Below are 19,644 nucleotides of genomic sequence, written 5' to 3'. Positions count from 1 at the left end.
AGATTGTATTGGGGAAGGGGAACAGGACTTTATTGGGGAACAGTGTGTACTTCTAGGACTTTTTTCCAAGTCAAGTTGTTGTCCTTTCAATCTTAGTTGTGGAGGGCACAGCTCAGCTCCAGGTCCAGTTGCTGTTGCTAGTTGTAGGGGGCGCAGCCCACATCCTTTGTGGGACTGGAGGAATTGAACTGCCGGGCAACCTTGTGGTTGAGAGCCTAGTGGCCCATGTGGGAATCGAACCGGCAGCCTTTGGAGTTAGGAGCATGGAGCTCTAACCGCCTGAGCCACCGGGCTGGCTCCCCAGAAGCATACTTTTGACAATCCTTAATGAAGGCAGAGAAAATTTGAGGATAACATGATATAAAGTCAATGAATTTCAAAGAGATGGGGAAGTATACTTAGAGAAAATTAGGGCTATAATAATTTTTTTTTAATCAAAATAACTGTATTCTTGAGCAACTAAGTGTTAAGTGTTATAATAATAAAAAATAGCACTATGGTCAGAATGGTACGAATCCTCCCAAAATTCGTATGTTGAAACCCTAATGCCCAGTGCAATACTATTAGGAGGTGAGGCTTTGGGGGGTGATTAAGTCACGTGGGTGGAGCCCTAATGTATGAGATTAATGTCCTTATTAAAGAGGCCTGAGGCAACTCCCTTGGACCTTTCACCAATTGAGGATACAGGGAGAGGTCTGCAGGCTGCAACCTGGGAGAGGGCCTTCACCAGAACCCAACCATCGAGCCTTCACAATTGTGAGAAATACATTTTTGTTGTTTATCAGCCACCCCAGTCTGTGGTATTTTGTTACAGCAGCCCAAACAGACTAAGACAAATAGCTAAGATTAACTGAGTATTTACAGTGTTCTAGGCACTATGCAAAATGTTCCACATATTTATCATTAATCTTTACATCCTATGAGATATGTATTATTATTTGCACTTTACAGATGAGAACACAGAGGCTTAAAAAGTAAAATAATTTGTCCATATTTACACTGCTACTCAGTACTGGGATTTTAATCCAAGCCTGTCTTACTCCAGAAAGAACCTATACTTCGACTACCATAATGTACTGTAGACATGGTTATATCTCTGACTGGATTTGTGAGGCAGAGATATAACCAATATATTGAAATATATTGGAATGATGGTGATAATCTCATGTTTATAGATTGAAAGACTTAATTTTGTGAAGAGGGCAGTATTCCCCAAGTTGATCTACAGATTCAATGCATCCTGGTCAAAATCCCAGCTACCTTTTTTTTTGCACAAGTAACAAACTGAAAAATTAGACTTCATCAAAATTAAAATAACTTTTATGCTACAAACAATATCATCAAGAACTTGAAAAGGCAACCCACAGAATAGAAAAAATTATTGCTAGTCATATATTTGATAAGGGACTTGTATTTTGAATATATAAAGAACATTTAAAACTCAGTAATAAAAGTATAAATAACTGAATTTAAAATAAACAAAGGACATTTCTTCAAAGAAGATAGAAAAATGACCAATAAGTACATGAAAAGATGTTGAACTTCATTCTCCATTAGGGTAATGCAAATCTAAACCACAATGAGATACTGCTGCATACCGACTAGGACGGCCACATGAAAAAGGTAGATAATGACAAAGAGTGGTGAGGATGTGGAGAAAATGGAATCCTTATATACTGCTTGTGGGATTGTAAATGGTGTAGCTGCTTTGGAAAACAGTCTGGCAGTTCCTCAGAAGTTAAACATAGAGTTACCATTGACCCAGCAATTCCAGTCCTGGGTTTATGTCCAAGAGAATTGAAAACATATGTCTACATAAGAACTTGTACACAAATTTTCATAGCATCATTCAAAATAGCCAAAAAGTAGAAACAATTCAAGTGTCCATCAACTGATGAATAGATAAACAAAATGTTGGTATATCCATACAATGGTATTTTGTTTGGCAATATAAAGGAATGAAGTACTGACACATGCCACAACATGGATAAAGCATGAAAACATTATGCTAAGTGAAAGAATCCATTCACAAAGATGATACATTGCATTTATATAAAAATGTTCAGAATAGGCAAATCTATAGAGACAGAGAGTAGATTAGTGGTGGCCTAGGGGAGGGAGTGGGGGAAGTATTGAGGAGAAGGGGGAGTGACTGCTAATGGGAACTGATGTTTTTGAATGTTTTCTTTTTTTAAGTGATGAAAACGTTGTAAAATTGATTATGGTGCTGATTGTACAATTCTGTGAACTTACTAACGAATATTGAATTGCACACTTTAAATGGGTAAGTGGTGTGTTATTTTAATTATAGCTCAATAAAGCTGTTGAAAATATTTAACCAAATCATTAACTGTATTAAACAATTATAGTGCATGATTAGTAAATATAACAAGTATGGCATAAATAACTATAATCCTCAGGTTTTTTTTTTTTTTTTTTTGGTCATGAGGTAACAATCATCTTTCCTCAGACATGCTTAAGTTCTAAGCATTGGCATGTGTTAATCATGTAATAGATCAATCCTGTATATTCTTTTAAAGGCACAAATTGAGCCTCAAACCATTGAATCCCAGTCTAGCTTTAGGTGGTGAAAGTAATAATGTATTTAAAGATATGTGTTTATTAATTCATTGAACATAGTGCAAGCCTGTGATGTGGCAAGTATCATGTCAGAATTGGGGAGACGGTGGTGAATAACATATTGTCTCTGCCATAATAATTAATGATGCATGCACGTGTGTCGGGTGTGTGTGTGTGCGAGTGCATGAGCATGCAAGCATGTGAGGCAACAGCCCATTTACTCAGAGTAGTCTTTGACCAATTACAGGAGTCGACATTAGGGTGTAGGGCATACCTGAGCAAACTTGGATAGAAATTACAAGTTCACTCTGTAAGCAGGCTTATAGTTGGATATTGTCTCACTTCATGTGGAAAAAGAAATTGATCTTAGCAGACGGGTGGGAAGGGGTTTACATGAGGGCCCTTTAAATAATAAGCCACAGGCAAAGAGCCCTGTCTGTTTACATAGCCAGTGGTACCATAAACACAGGGAGGTCCTTATGTTTCTCTTCAAGAGCAAAGTACAGTAGGGTTCTTCCTCCATCTTCTCAAATATGGAATAACACTTAGCACGCAGCAGTGAATAGAACCAAAACTAAACACCATGCTCAGTTGGAAGACAAGATGAAACAGAACAATCAGGGTATAAACCAAGGTCAAAATGAATTTGAATACATGATTTTGACAGTATGATGCATTCACTAGACTGAGGACAGTTTCTGTCTCCTGTTCATTGAACTCTGCTTTTCCTGGTCCCCTCCTTTTTAAAATATGATTACCCGTGGGCCATTTCATTGTAGTCACTAGTAATTCCATCAGAAAGTTGGCAGAAGATAAAAAAGAAAAAGATATAAAATTGTCAGTTTCATTATCAGTTAAAAGGTCTGGCAAAAGGCTTTCTATAATGAGTTGTAACTAGAGCTAAATTTCAGTTCTCTAGTGTCTTGTATAGTTTCATCTTTATCCCAATATCCAGAGGAGTTCTGAGTATAGACAAAGTGTACGCTGTATGTGGTTATATTTCCAAAGCAAATGTAATTTTTTTCTGTTACTTAATCTGGTGATTATTTCACTTCTCTAGGCCTCAGTTGGAAATAGTCCTAAATCTCTAATATTTTATAATATAAAGATTATCTGTTATGTGTTGTCAGAATAATGCAACCACACACTCACAGAGTACAAGGGTTTATTACTCACATGCCTGGCTAGGTGAGTCTGCTGATCTTTACATGACTAGGAATACTGCACTATTGATAATCTAACATGGTCTTGGCTAGGACACTGGGTATGAGTGGGCTCTGCCCCATGTGTTTCTCATTTCCTAGCAAGCTAGCATGTGCACATCGTTTGATGATGATGGCAGAGGGCAAAAGCACAAGTGGACACATGCGAGTCTGCTTGCACATCACTGTCAAAGCATAGCATACGGTCAGGCCCAGAGTTAAATGGGAGAGTATTATAAGGTAATGTAGCGAAGGGTGTTGTAAGGGGTTTAGGCTGACTACAAAGTTAGAGGGAACAGTCCCCACAAGAGACCACCCTCACTTCTGATACCAACTGCATGTTCAAGGGGTTCCCAAAACCACTGTCAATAGAAGGACTCACGGACCTCACTGAAAGCTATTATACTCATGGTTATGGCTTATTACAGGGGAAAGGTACAGGTTAGAATCAGCCATGGGGAGAAGCACATAGGTGGAGTCTAGGGAAATACTAAATGTGGAGCTTCCGTTGTTCTTTCCCCGGAGTCAGGATGCATTACTTTCCCAGTCTCAACGTGTGACGATACATAGAGATAGGATGTTGCCAACCAGGGAAACTCACCTGAGCATTGGTGTCCAAAATTTTTACTGAGGCTCCATCACACTGGTGTGGCCAGCCCCTACTCTATGACCACTGGATGTGGTCAGACCCCACCCTAAATCACATTGCTAGACTATCCATTGTGACTTAAGGCTCCTAGGCAAATAAAAACACTCTAGTCAGGCATGAGATTACCTCCCAGAAACTGAGGGCAAAAGCCAGACATCATTTTGGACAAGGTAATTTTTTTTTTTTTACTACGTAGGAGTGGATACAGGAAGTAGGGAAAAATTGGGACTATTAGTACAATCAGTCTAGCAGAGTAGCTCTATTAAAATTACTCCTTAAATTGGCATAGGATATGAAGAAGTGTTCTTTAAGTTCAGGACTGACTTAAGAACTAACATTAACCATAGACTAATTATAGATGTTGTAAGTAAGCATCCTTCTCTTTACCCCTTGTATCCATTAAGACTAATCATTTCACTTCATAATTTTTTTTCCAAAGTCATGGAAACAAGTGTAAAGATCACCAACTTTGGCTCTATGATTAAAAACAACAACAAAACAAAACCGTACACAGTTCTATACAATATAGCATCCAATGATGATTACTTAATATAAACATAGTAAGTACTTCATACTTTCCCAAGAACTTTCAAAACAACTAGCTCAATTGATTCTCAAAATGACTTTTTTTGGCCATTTGGAGGATAAATAAATTTCATCATAAAAATTAAAGCAATTCACTTAGGGGTACCCTGCTATAGGGGTACCCTATTAATTGTAGACTAGCAATCTGGGCTCACTAATTTTTTTTTTAGGGCTCACTGATACCAGTCCTTCTTCCTGACCCCAAATTTTTCTTCCAACCAAATACTATAATTCTATAACTGAATGAATTCCAGGTCCTAAACTCTTGAGTCTTGCTTCACTAAATAAAGTTGAGATTTCTGGCATTCTCTCCTGATTTGTTTGAGCTCTTGACAAGTTCATTTGGGTAGAAGAATGCATGGACTGGCCAAGATCTACAAATGTTTCACACAGCCAAGTTAAATGCTGTTTGTGTATAAACAGAAACATTCTTCTGAAATGTAACTTATTGTTTTCAGTAAAATATTTTTTAAATTTGTAAACATTTCTAATGCTTGACAGAATTGCTGTTGGATAGTCCCCTGAAAGCTATAGCATTTGAAAATATTTAATATTTAGGACTCAAGCTGTTTACATTCAAAGAGTGATACATTGCTAAGGGAAGATACCAGAAAATGGAAAAGCACTAAATGGAATCTGATATAGCTGTCATGCTGTTTATGAATTGTTCGCAACCAGAATTAATAAATAACTGTGCCTTAGTCACCAATATATTTCCAATGCCTGATACAATGGCTGGCATGTTGTATGTGCTCAATAAATATATGAATGAATGAATGAATGAATGAATGAATGAATGAATACTAAAACAGGCTTCCCTATTACAACAGTTGCTTGATATACAGTAGTACTCTCCAGACATCATTGTTTTCCTTTTTTGAAAACAAGTACACTTCTTTTGAGAATTAGGAATTTGTTTCAAAACAGGAGAACAGTTGAGAACTGAGTTGGAGCCCACTCTAACATGGCTCATGATACTAGCACTAGAGTGCTACATCAGTTAAGATGTATTTGGTTACTTGCAACTGAGATTTGAGAAAACTCAAATTTAATTTGCTTAAATAATAAGGAAATGTATTAGCTTGCATAGCTAAAACATCCAACCGTAGGTCAGACCTCAGATACCAATTGGATTAAGGTCTTACTTGTTTCTCTCAGCTCTGACCTATTTCATGTGTTGGCTTTGTCCTCAGGATGGCTTCTATTTTGGTTGGAAAATGGCTACCAGAAAATCTTAGGGCTGTTTACTTTTTGTTCCTATCCAGAGAGCATGTCTACTCTCAGCTATGAACAAAAGTATGGGTCTTCACTTTATTTGGATCAATTTAGGCTACACTCTCCACTTGGTGAGCCCCTAACCACACAACTCTTGAGGTCAAAGGGATGTCATGAATGGTTCAGGTCCTGGGTTAAGTGCCTATCCCTGAACCAAGCACTGCGGCAAGACAGGTTGTTACATTACTGATGTGCATCAGGCTTATCTGGGCAAGGGGTCACCCCTGATTTGGGAGTAAAATAAGTTGCTTGGATCTGCAGTTTGATGTATTTGTAATTTCTAGAATGTTCTCTGTCATTACCTCTGCAAACATTTTAAACCCCATTTTTTTCTCTCTCTTCTTCTGGGGTTCCAACTACACATATGTAAGACTATTTGATATTATCCTACACCTTTTGGATGTTCTGTTCTATTTGTTTTTTACTTCTTTTTCTCTTTGTATGTCGGTTTGGATGACTTGATAGTTTTTTCTCAGCTGTGTTGAGTACACCAATGAATCCATCAAAATAATTATTCATCTCTGAATATCATGGGATTTTTTTCCCCGTGTTTTCTTTTTACTCTTATAACACTCATCTCTCTACTGAAATTTCCCATTTGTTCATGTATGTTGTTCTTTTTTTTTTTCACTAGTTAGTTTGAAGTCCTTATCTAATAGCTTCAACATCTGGCTCATCTCTGAGTCCATTTCTGTTGACTACTTTATCTCTTAACAATGGATTTTTGTTTGTTTCTTGTCTGTGTTTCTCATAGTTTTCTAATGAATGTTGAACATTGTGTTTAGAACAGTACTATTTTCTGGTAAGTAGTAACCACACCTGGCAATGACCACACTTCTTCTTCTGTCAGGTTGTTATATGGGGGGAGGGGTGGTTGGAACATTCTAGGAGTTGAGTTGGACTGGGGCTTTGTTGTTGCTATAGTTATCATCATTATATTACAGACTTCAGATTCCTTTAGCAGGAAGGTGCTGTTTCCTCATGCTTAGTGTGGGGGTTGGGGTGCCAGAGGATTTTGCTCAGTGTTCCTGCTTCCCCCTTGGCTTTCAATTGTCTCTACATTCTTATGTCACAGAGAGGCTCTATCTACACTCAGCATTAGACTGGGCTTGAGATGGATATTCTCTGTTGTCCTGGTTCAGTCTCAATCTTAGGCATACCCTATGTGCCAGGGCCTTAGAAGGTGGGTCTTTTTCAGTCTCTCTTCCCTGTGGCAGCCAACTCAGCTTTTTATCTATGGTTTGTCTTGGCAAGAGTTTCCTGTTCCTGCCTTAGCAGTAGTGAACCTCAGCTTGCTATCAGCATACAATCCAGGATCCAAGGGGGTTTCCTGCCTCTCCACGAAGTACAGAAGTCTTTTCCTCTACATTTCCCCCATCCACAAGATATCTTTACCTGTGCCCTAGTGGCCAGAGATTTGCTTCACCTTCTCCAGTGGCTTAGGGTAGAAGAGCTGGAAGGAAAAGGGTGGGGTGAGGCTCCTATCAGCTGCCAATTATTTCTTTTAGGCCTGCACCATAGGGATTCTCTATGGTCTCCTGCTCTGCCGCTAACCTTCCATCTGAGCACCACTAAGCTTGTGGGAAAAACTTATGAGTGTAATCTCCCCTTGTGTCTGAGACTCCCATGCTCGCCTACAGTTGTCCTTTAACAATTTGTTAAAATTTTTGCTGAGGTTTTTCTTACTCTAATAATGGTCTAAACTCTTTGTCTCATTTCTCCTTGGAACTCAGGTTCCTTGTTTCTCAACATCAATTGTCTGATGTGCTTAAGAAATTTTATAATTTTGTAGATTGTCTGGCTATTTTTTCTCATTGTAAGGGTGGGAGCCAAGTTCTTTGCAGTTTTCTACATCCTAAGCAGAAGTAGAAGTCACACCTAAACTGAGAGGCTGGGCAATTTGGAAAGTCTTACTAAGGTTGGAGAAGGGGGAATGAATCACTAGGTAAGTAACGCACAGTGACCATTCCAGGTACAAAATATAATCAATAAATTCTGGTAAGTGGTTTTGTAAAGAAAAAGTTTGACTTTGTTTAGGCACTATATAGGTTAATATAGACTGGGTAATGCTGTAGTTATAAACAACTGTAAGTTTTAATGAGTTAGCATAATGGAAGTTTATTTTTTACTCAAGCTACATATCCAGTGGAGATTGTCAAGGCAGTGGAGAGTTTGGGGCTCTGATCATTGTAGGAACTCAAGAGACCTGGACTGATGACGGCTCCACCTTGACACAGGCTTCCGTGGTAACTACAACAGTGGGAAGGGAACAGGGTGAAACATGTAGTGATTTTCAAACATGTGACTTTCATTGGCCAGAGCAATTCCGTTGACCACAGCTAATGTCAAAGAAGGTGGAGAAGAGCAGAACTTTCTGTCTGGGCAGAGAAAAGCCCTAGAAATATTTGGTGAACAACAACAACAGAAATATTTGGTAATGAATACCATGGGGAGGTAGCCTTGCATTGCCAACCAACAAAAGAAAGACGTATGTAGTTAACTGGTTGACGCAAGTTGAGCAGACTTAAATCCAAAGAAATCACAGATTAATTTTAAATTAGAGCTGCAAGTAGATAGAAAGTCGGAATTTTAGCCTTTATATAAGTTTTTGTTGGGATGTGGAAATCTGCTTAATATTGATAAACTGATTATTGATTGTCAGAATAAATTTGAAGGCTATGATGGGCTCTGTCAGTTCAAATACATTAAGATTCAAACTCTAGCTTCTCTACCAATTTGGCTCATTTTCCCAACTTTTTTATTTTGGTTGTTGATACCACTATTCTCCCAGTTTTCCAAGCTAGAAACCATGGCACAATTTTTATGTAACTAATATGTCCTGCTTTACCAGCTTGAGGGCACAATATGAGGTCATATGCCTTTTAATGTTAAAATTAAAGGTCTTAATGCTTCTGTCCTGCTTATTGAGAGGTCTGTCTTCCTCTCTGGAGTCCTCTTCCTCAGATAATTCCCATGACCTCAAGAACGCTTATCTCGTGTAAGGGATCGGTCCTAATTACTACATACCTCTAGGAGAGAACATTAGGGAATGTACTCGAACCTTGATAAATGTCATTGCCTTCAGCCATTGTTTCAATCACGGTCACACAAGAGATTGTATTACTTTCTTACTGCTGCTATGACAAATTACCACAAACTTGATGGTTTGCACGATACAAATTTGTTATCTTACAGCTCAGAACTCTGACATTGGTCTCACTGAACTAAAATCAAAAGTACTAGCAGAGCTACATTCCTTTCGGGAGGCTGTAGAGGAAAATCTGTTTCCTTGCCTTTTCCAGTTTCTAGAGGCCTTCCACATTCCTTGGTTCATGCCCCATCTCTCCATCTTCAAATCAGCAATGTAGCAAATATCTGACTTCGCTTCCATCCTCACTTCTCTTTCTCTGCTCATAGCTGGGATAAGTTCTCAGCTTTAAAGTACTCATATAATCAGTTTGGGCTCACCTGGATAATCCAGGCTAATCTCCCTATGTAAAAGTCCTTAATTTAATCAAATCTGCAAAATTCTTTTGCCATGTAAGGTCACAGGTGTTAGAGATTAGGATGTGGTCATCTCTCAGAGGCCTTTCTTCTTTTTCTTTTTCTTTTTTTTTCAGTTTCAGGTGCACAAAACAATGCAATAGCCAGACATTTCACCTCCCACAAAGTGACAGCCATCCTCCCGCAATCTACTACCCCCCTGACATTGTACATACCTGTTACAATTCCATTGACTCTATTCCCTATGCTGGTTTCTATACCAGGGGCCTTTATTCTGTCTGCTACAGTGAGTATCTCTGTTGAGGCCACATGATGTATGTGGTCTGGCTAGCCCATTGCAGCCACTTTCCTTAATGCCACAGTGACAGCATGTTAGTGACTGGAAAGGTTTCCAGTTTCAGCTACATTCTAGAATCCCTCATTTCTTGACCTTGATAATCCCCTTTTCCTCATGATTAAGGAGAAGTCCCTATCAGTCCTCATCCCATTTCTATATCCAATGACATGTCATTCATAGGAAGAACTCATTCTTACATTGCATTTTTCCGTTGTTAAAGGTAAATTACATAATGTTACTCCACTGTTAAAATACTTCAGTGCCTTCCCAATGCACTGTCTCAGAGCTGCACAGGCCCTGCACAATCTAGCCTCTGCATACCTGTCATACCAGTTGTGTACTTGCTTACTGCATTACAATCACACTGAATGTTTTTTGGCTTCTCAGATGCACCAAGCTTTTTCTGCCACACGATCTTCACACATGTTATTCCCTTTCTTGAGAATGCTCTTATTCACACATTTCATCTGAGTAACTCAGGTCTCAGTTTGTATGTCACTTCTTCAGCAACACTTTCCCTATGTTGTCAATCTAAATTATGTCCTTCCTATTATTCTTTTCCATAGCATTTTGTTATTTTCTTTTATTACAGCTATCGACATTTATTTATTTATTTATTTGTTTGTTTATTTATTTATTTACTGAGTTACTTATTTAGTGTACTGTTGGTTTTCTTCAAAGGACTCTAAATTCTATGACAGCAAGAATCACAACACTTGGCATAGCCTGGCTTATATGGGTATGCAAATATTTATTGGATGAATAAATTCCCATTGCCACAAGTGCAGATTTTAACTCTATCCAATAAAATTATAAACTTCTTCACATCAGAGATTAAAGTTTGATCTTCCACAGCCAGTAGGCAGTGTCTTGGATGCAGTAAGTAGGTGTTCCATAAATATTTATTCAATTAATCTTGGCTTACTAACCTAGTCTCTGCTTTCCTTCTCTTCTAATTCACATAGCAAAAATTTCTAAAATATTGCTTCCATCATCTTAATCCTCAGCTAAAAAAATATACTCATTATTACCTAGTTAATCAAATTCTACTTTATTCTTTCTCCTAACACTCAAGTAAAGGTATGTAGTGTTTTATAATCCTCACAATTCAACACTTTCCCACTCTCTCAAATGATTTTTAATTGTTTCAGATGTGTGAATGCAATTTGGTTAAAACTGCCTTCAATAACATACTCTATGTCTTATGTTTTGGCTTCCCTTTTTGTTAAACAAATGGGTGCTCAATGTCAAAGGAAGAAACCATCATTCAAAATATGAAATAAAAAGCGATTTTTATTCTTTTCTATGTGTAGAAGCACTATGCTTGTTTGACACAGTCTCTTTGCTGATCTTATGCAGTATTTTGTGAAAGGTGGAGTTCAGGGATTGGCTGACTTTCAAATGTGGGAGTGGGTTGACATCAGCTGTAGAAGCCTGATTATTTTGGTGGAGAGACTTGACAATTGGCTGATTTTCAGAAATGTGTTCACTCGAGTAAGCCTTTGGCTGTTTGGGTAACTTTGAAAAGTGGCCTCCCACTGTCACTGATTGGCTGGTTTTTTAGAGGCTTGTTCACAAAGTTGAGTAGCCATTGATCTATTAATTGACTTTAAAATAACTTCTCGTTAGTTGTTACCATAACTACATAATAGTTTTTACCTAAGAATATAGGACTGGTAATACTTTCTTCAAGACACATTCACGAATTGATGAACATGATCAACTTTTTCAGTTGCAAAAAGGGATTTATTGGAGGTTTATAATAGTAAAGCTAGAGCAGCTCTGCTCTAATGTTTGACCACTTGGAGGGGAGTCACATCATTCTTTTTTTGTTCCCCAAGGTATCTCTCATCTTCACTGTAACCAAGCCAGGGTGATCTGGGTGAGTAGTCATATGTAGATTTGGTATGATGTGTCCTTTTGGGGTAACCAAATGATATTAATAGGGATAGGTTAGAAGTTCCTTACACAGTCACAGTTCATTATTGATAATGTCATGTAGATTTTTAGGATTGTTGTCACATTTGGGAAAATCTCAAATAAAGCTATTTAATATATAACTTTAAAGGGTTTAGGGCACATCAGTTTTCTTTAAACTGATGACACTTTAAATAGTTTGTTGTCGATATCCTCATTAAATTCTGACAAAAAAAAGAACTTCTTTTTATTGGCTAAGCATTGATAAATACTAAATCTTTAAACTTTAATGTATGCAATAATTGGAAGAATTCCCCATAGATTAGCTTCAGGCTCCCTACCGTTTCAACTTCACTTCTCCTTCACTATATTTTTTGACACTAGAATACAAGAAACATTCAAATAGCTATAAAATGTCTGGCCCTGCACCTTCATTTTACAGTGCTAGGTATGTCGGCACAATGAGTGGTCAGTGTTCTTGGATGACACTCCTACACTGGGACAGCTGGCAATGTCTTAACCATACATGGAAGTGACTGTGAATTACAAAAATATATCCCATTAAATTCATACCAAATGTATTCTAACTCAACTTATTTTCAGCTAAATTTTTTAAATGCCTGCTAACCACTCCAACACCACTAGACAAGGGGAAGAGTGATGGGGAAGTCAGTGAGGAAAAAATTAACAGTCTAAAGACTGCAGTCAAAAAAAATTTTTTTTAAGGGGGGACTACTATACACTCTCTCTTTTATTTTATTTTATTGGAGAAGGGGAACAGGACTTTATTGGGGAACGATGTGTACTTCCAGGACTTTTTTCCAAGTCAAGTTGTTGTCCTTTCAATCTTAGTTGTGGAGGGTGCTGTTCAGCTTCAAGTTGTTGTCCTTTCAGTCTTAGTTGTGAAGGGTGCAGCTCAGCTACAGGTCCAGTTGCTGTTTCTAGTTGCAGGGGGCGGAGCCCACCATCCCTTGCGGGACTCGAGGTGTTGACCTGGCAACCTTGTGGTTGAGAGCCCACTGGCCCATGTGGGAATCGAACCGGCAGCCTTTGGAGTTAGAAGCATGGAGCTCTAACCGCCTGAGCCACGGGCCGGCCCTAAAATTTTTACTTTTACAAATTTTACAAGGGCATATGACTGCGTGAACATATTTCCAGAACCTCTTCCAGGACCTTGGAAAGGGCTAGTGCAAATGAAGGCCCCTGAAGCTATAGTTTTCTTAGCTTTACAGTAGATCTGCATCAAGGTTTGGAGCTATTGTATTTATAGAGTAAATTGTCAGTTTTCACAGTCAGCTCTATATAGGGTCAGTGGATAAATTAATTACAGCTTCATTTGAGGCAATTTTTCTAGCAGATCTTTGCCTTGTGTCAAAGGGACTGGCTCCCTGCTAGTTGTTTCAACTAGGAATAGTCATGACCATTTCATACTCATAAAAAGTATTGAGGACTCTAAAAAGCTTTTATGTGGTTTATGTCTATCAACATTTACTGTATTAGGAGTCAAATCAAACACGCAAAATATTTTTTATTAATTCATTTAAAAACGATAATAAATCTGTTACATGTTAACATAAATAACATTTTTAAATGAAAAACAACTATTTTCCAAAGCAAAAATAATTTAGTGAGAAGAGTGGCATTATTTTACATTTCTGCAAATCTCTTTAACATCTGGCCTAATAGAAGATTCTTGTATCTGCTTCTGCATTCAACCTGTTGCACAGGACATGTAGTCTCTGGAAAACTCCACTGTACTTTCAAGAGAGTGAAAAAGGCACATAAAGTCTTAGTATGAAATAATTTTCTCAGCCACACTTTGAGAACTGCTGATTTAGACATCACTATACAGTACTCCCCCCTTATCCACACAGAATATGTTCCAAAATCCCACAGGATGCCTGAAACCACGGATTGTGTCAAACCCTATATATATATATATATTATGTTTTTTCCAATACATATATACTTATGATAAAGTTCAATTTATAAATCAGGCACAGTAAGAGATTAACAACAACAATAATAAAATAGAACAATTGTAACAATATACTATAATAAAAGTTATGTTAACGTGGTCACTCATTTCAGAAGATCCCTTGCTAATGTCTTTGTATAAGCTCAGTGCTTTCTGGTACAACATGTTACCATCAATTGGAACAGAACGTTTTCTGTTCATGTCTTCCACCCACAAATTTAATGCCTTTTTCATCTTTACTAAGCACTGGTCCTACACTGTGGCCCTAAGTTTTGTGGTTTGAGGTGCAACAGCAAAACTAACAAATTTATTCTTCCTTTTTCACAATTTCATGGATAGAAGAATCACTCTTACCATAGGTCTTAGCAACCTCAAAATATGACTTTTTTTTCTTTCCTTATTGAGTCAAGAGCTTTTACCTTTTCATTTAAAGGAAGCACTTTATGGCTTCTCTTTGGCATATCTGGATTTCCAGCATCACTAGTCCTGAGCTTTGGGGCCATTAAGTAAAAAGGGTGGTTACTTGAACACGAGCACTGTGATACTGTGACAGTGGCTCTGATAACCCAGAGGACAGCTAAGTGACTAATGGGCGGGGAAAGGATATGCAGGATGAAGGGATGATTCATGCCTTGGGCGGGATGGAGCATGATGGAGTGAGGTTTCATCACGCTACCCAGAGGCATGCAGTTTAAAACTTATGCTTATTGAATTATTTCTGGAAATTTCCATTTAATCTTATCAGATCACTGGCTGACTGCAGGTAAATGAAACCACTGAAATCACAGAAAACAAAATCCCAGATAAGGAGGGACTACTATATCTGCTTTCTGGGTGCCTAAGGCTCCCAAAATATGCTCTATTTCTGTACTTATATAATTAACCCCGCCTCCTAGAGTCAAATGTTAATTATTATTATGCTTTTTAGCTTACGTGGAAAACTTTAGAAACAATTTTTAATGAGTAAGAAGTCTTAGAGAAGTTATTCTTCCCTTTCACTGACAAGGAAGAGTTATCTCTTTCATTGTACGTTCTCTGATAACAAGGCTTTCTTCTTTTAGGAATATAATGACTAGGGCAGATGTTAGACTGAGATCAAAAACATTGGGTGTTTTATATGCTACAACAACACAATCTAATTATTTGCCAAGGCCTTCCTGTGTGCTAGACCGGTGCTAAGTGCTTTATTATCTCATTTAATTCTCACAGTAACCCTGAGGTACCTAGCCTTATTACCAGTTACAGATGAGGAAACTGATATAGAGGTTAATGCCCAATGTCATATAGGACTGGGCCAGGAATGGAACTGTAGGGACAGAGTCCCACAGAGCAGTTTCCAGGCTCTAGGCCTCATGTGGAAAGGTGCTGACTCAGTTATCAGATGGCCATGTGCTGTTAACTAGTTGGCCATCAGCTGTAACGGGTTAGCCATTAGCCACTAATATAACTGCCATTGCTACGCCGGCAAGGAGGTTGGTGGGTTGGCAGAGAAGCAGATGGAGGATCACGGATCATGTGGATCCTCCTTCCTGTTATCTCCAACCCAGCTGCCAGCGAGAATATGAACCCCCTACCCATGGCTCCTTTGGTGTTTCTTTTTGGCCTCACCATATTCTCTGTCCACCCGCCCAGAGCAGAGACCCTGCATTACAGGAACCTAGAAAATCTGTCTCTGGAGCAGAGTCCATTATGCTGATAAAGTATAAACGTGGGAGATGAAACAAGATTAGCAGACAGTAGAGGGGAAAGTCAGTAAAGCAAAAAGCCTCAGGGTCAAAACAGCTAAGACAGGACGCACTGTATTATTTTCCACCAGAGGCTTCCTTTCTGCTTTATTTTTTTACGCTACCACGCTTCTCTTCTCATATTTAAGACATTCATTGCCGGTGGCTTCAGTGCTCATGACTGAGACTGATGCTGAAATTAAGACGCTAAAAAAAAACCTGATGAAAAGGAGCTGGGCAAACCCAAGGTAACCACGGTGACCATGGCGTGGCAAGAACCTTGCGCAGGCGCGTTACAACCCAGGCCCGCCTGCCAGTCCCATTTCTCAGCCTCGGGCTCCACCAGCTCGTGGGGAGTACGGGTATGAGCCACGGGTGTGGGCCGGGGCCGGGGTGGGGGCCGGAGGGAAACCGGAGCCGGCGCCTGCGCAGTCGGCGGGGCGCTGGTGTGATCAAGCTCACGTAGCGAGGACTGCAGTCGCCTCCTACCCAGCGTTGCCGTAGCGGCCTAGAGGTTATAAAAGGGCTAACTGGCTCCCTCTGCTGCCCAGTTGCGCCGCCAGCGGGCTGAGGGAAGGGAGTAGGTAACCCGCCGGTGTGCTGGCAACCGAAGACTGAAGAGCGCGCTCCCGTTCCACTTCCCAGGTGAGACGCTCCCCCGACCTTGGGGACTGCGGCTGAGGCCCTCGGGCAGCCGTGGTCCTTCCCAGATGGCTCTGGTGGTCCGGTACCTGCCCTCTCTGGTGGGATGGCTTGGAGTCAGGGGTGCTCCAATTTACCCCCGGAGCCTCAGTATTTTCTTTGGACACTCAGCCCCTCGCCCTGCGCCGCGTGACCCCTGGCTGCCCCAGAGGCCCCTCTGTCCTTCTCGTACTACCCTTCTCACCTCCTCCCTGGTGGGCGCCCCCGGCCGTTTGGGCTGCGGCAGCCTCTGTCCCCGCCCCGGGACCAGCACTTTCTTGAATATTCCTTCCCAGGGTGGAATCACCCTGTTGATTTTTCCGAACTCCACTCATACCTGGTCCTCCCTGCAAAGCTGATGGGAAAACGAGTTCGGAGTGAGGGTTTTTGTCCTCCACGGCAGCAGATGGTTAGAATGTGGCAACGGAGAGGGATTTTAAAGCTCAATTGAAACTTTCCAGGCATTTTTACCCAGTCGAAAAGTCGTCGGGTCTGGGAAGTGGACCTACCCAGAGAAGTTCAGGCTTAACTCAACTGTTGCGCGCAGCGTTGCTTCTTGAGCAGCTAGAAGTGGCTCCGGGCGGTGAGTTTCGGGGCGGTTTGGTTGAGGAAGTCGGCTGTCAGATCACCCAGTCAGTCACCGGGCAAGTTAGTCTTCTTCCTTCCTTCTTCCACGAAAATTTTTTTAAAGGCACATGAGCTTCTCCCTCTCCTCTCTTTCTCTCAGCAGAGTTTGCTGCTTTTAAAGTCTCCATCAGTAAAACGAATTCCATGGTTGTGTGAGAATTTTGAGTTGGAGTACATGAATGGTCCCCAGAGCTGGGTTTTAAGGGGAAAGAAGAATGGTGCCATAAATATGAGACGATTTTTCTAGATAATTGAGTGTATTAAATACAATTCACTAAACATATGCGTTCCAGAGAGAGTGGAGAAGACTCTTGAAAGTTTTGCACTGTTTGCTTTAAGGAAGGGATGGAAAAGAAGCTAGATCTCCTTTTAGGAATTGATCTGAAAGGCCAAAGAGGCTTGTCAATTTCAATTTAACTTTCTGGTTTCTCGAGAGCCGTGGCTCTTGGACTTTCCCTTGGAATGCACTCTAAAGGGATGAAGTAGCCACTACGTGAGTGGGGGAGGGGAAAAGACGTGGCAGCACTGTTCTTTCATCAACTTTTTTGCTCAATTTTTTTTTTTTTGAAAGGTTCTGGGCAGAAACGTATTTCCCCTTTTAGGTTTAGACGTAGCTTATGAATGAGGCTAGTCTTTTCCTAAAATAATCAAAGGAAATATTCAGTCCGCATAGCAGGAACACTGGAATTTAATTTATAAAGCATTTCAAAGGGATTTTTCTGATCTAGTTTCTATGGAGAAAATGGATACCTTAAGCAGAAAATACCCAAGGATCTGAAAGTGAACAACCATAAATACGTTTGGCTTTGATTTGAAATTTAAATAGACATTCCGTGACTTTTTTTTCTTTTAACTTTGCTTTTAGCCTGTGAGTTTAATTTCAGAATCTTAAATATTAGCTTCAAATTTTGCCTTTTGCTGTGGGACGCATAGGTTTTATCACTTACCTTTAAAAATTATGTCATATTTTATTTTGGAACATCATGCCTTAAGTCCTGCTTATTTTAGATTGCTGATGGCAAATGCTTCTTATAGATTTAACACAGACTAACTAGGAAAAAGACTACTTTGTCTTTTAGTATATGGATAATACTGTTTCCTTTGACATCTTAAAATGAGTTTTATTTTGAAGTACTGAAAGCCAGGGCTTTGGTAAGCAGATAATTACGTTGGCCATTTTGTGTGTTGGTAACTAAGGTAGTAAAATAGGTGAAAAAATTGTTTACAACTTTTAATTATTGCAGAAAAATTTAGACAGTGCAAAAGGCTATTGAAAAAAGAAAGCTTCTATCACTAGGTAGTCTCGGTTGTTGCAGGTGAGTTTAGGTTTTTTAGTAAGGAGATGTTAATCTTTTCTAAGGAGGGTTAACCTTTTCTAATCCTGTAGAGTGGGTTGTATGCTGACAAGCAGTATCTTTCATAGGGCAGTTAAGTTCAAACTCCTGCTTTTATTCCAGGTTGCAGCAAAAGTTATTCCAGGGATGCAGCCATGAAGCTTGTGAGCCTTCCTTTCTGTGTGTGGAAAGCCTTGTTTTACTTAGCAATTAATAATTAACTGGGATATAATTACTGCTGTTAGATTTGAAGAGTCTACTCTGAAAAAAAAGAAGCAGTTCTCAACCTCTTTTGAGGTCATGAAATCCATTGAGAATCTGATAGGTGTACAACCTGGGTCAGAAAATGTAAGTACATACACACATCTGCAAGGAATTCTGTGTACCATTTACAGATACTCTCCCCGTCCCTCTAAGCACATCTATAAACTTTATTATAAGAACTAAAAAAAAAAAAAGAGATACGAAGTTAATCTTTAAGGATAGCTAGGTATCTATCTATCTTGAGGCGGTATTTCTTGAATATTTCTGAAAATTGAGTTGGGCTTGTAAGTCTGACTGAACTTGAGTGTACAGATGATCCTAATAAACTTTGCTAAAAGGATTTTAACAAAAGTTAATAGGTTGGAAGGAGAACTGTTGTATTGCTGAATTGTCTACACAGTCATATGTCATATTGGCCTTCTCCCCCTCACCTTGGCCGTCACCTATAGTATAACATGTCTTTGGTTCTACACTGAAAGTGGAAAATGCTTGAAGATAAACAAAAATAAATTGCACAGGCCCTCGGTATTGAGCTTTATTGCTCTTCTTATAGTGAAATCTTGAATCTTATAATTAAGTCATAATGGGGTGTGTGTATATGTGTGTATGAATCTATGAGACAAGCCAAATGATGTGTGTATGTATATTTGTAAAACTAGTTAAAGCTTTATTTCAGTTTCTACTCAGTGAAATTTATTTGTATAATTTGAAGCTATCCTCTCATTAGTTTTCCACTGGCCAAATATTGTGCCTTAATAAAAACCAGTGAAACTCACTCAAAGACTTTATTAAGGTTACTCTAGCGGTTTTTGAACTTAATATAATGAGAAACACTCCTTTTCCTGATACTGCTGTGAACCATCAGTATGGCTATTAGTGTATTTGGTTGGGCACTGGCAAGAAATACAAGTACATAGAGAGAGATTCATGCTTCTAACGTAGTTGTCATCAGTGAAAGAGTACTATTTTACACTTCTTTCTCTTCCT

At 39.3% G+C, this 19,644-nt stretch overlaps 1 protein-coding gene across 4 annotated transcripts in view; it reads left to right on the top strand.

The window, feature by feature from the left end:
- The first annotated feature begins 16,259 nt into the window (after positions 1-16,259).
- Positions 16,260-19,644, top strand: part of P4HA1 (prolyl 4-hydroxylase subunit alpha 1) — a 76,723-nt gene continuing 73,338 nt past the window's right edge. For 2 of the 4 annotated variants that reach the window (XM_019745966.3, XM_019745965.3), the window contains exon 1: positions 16,260-16,396. The gene's annotated coding sequence lies outside the window, so the exon portion shown is untranslated. Of the gene's footprint in view, positions 16,397-16,893; positions 17,016-18,627; positions 18,742-19,644 lie in introns of those variants that run through there. The other 2 variants (XM_019745961.3, XM_019745963.3) reach the window with 2 other exon arrangements.

This window comes from Rhinolophus sinicus, chromosome 15 (assembly GCF_057876585.1).
Source record: "Rhinolophus sinicus isolate RSI-liver-muscle chromosome 15, RSI-T2T, whole genome shotgun sequence".
NCBI classification, from domain to species: Eukaryota; Metazoa; Chordata; class Mammalia; order Chiroptera; family Rhinolophidae; genus Rhinolophus; species Rhinolophus sinicus.
This window is presented reverse-complemented; position numbering and strand designations above follow the sequence as displayed.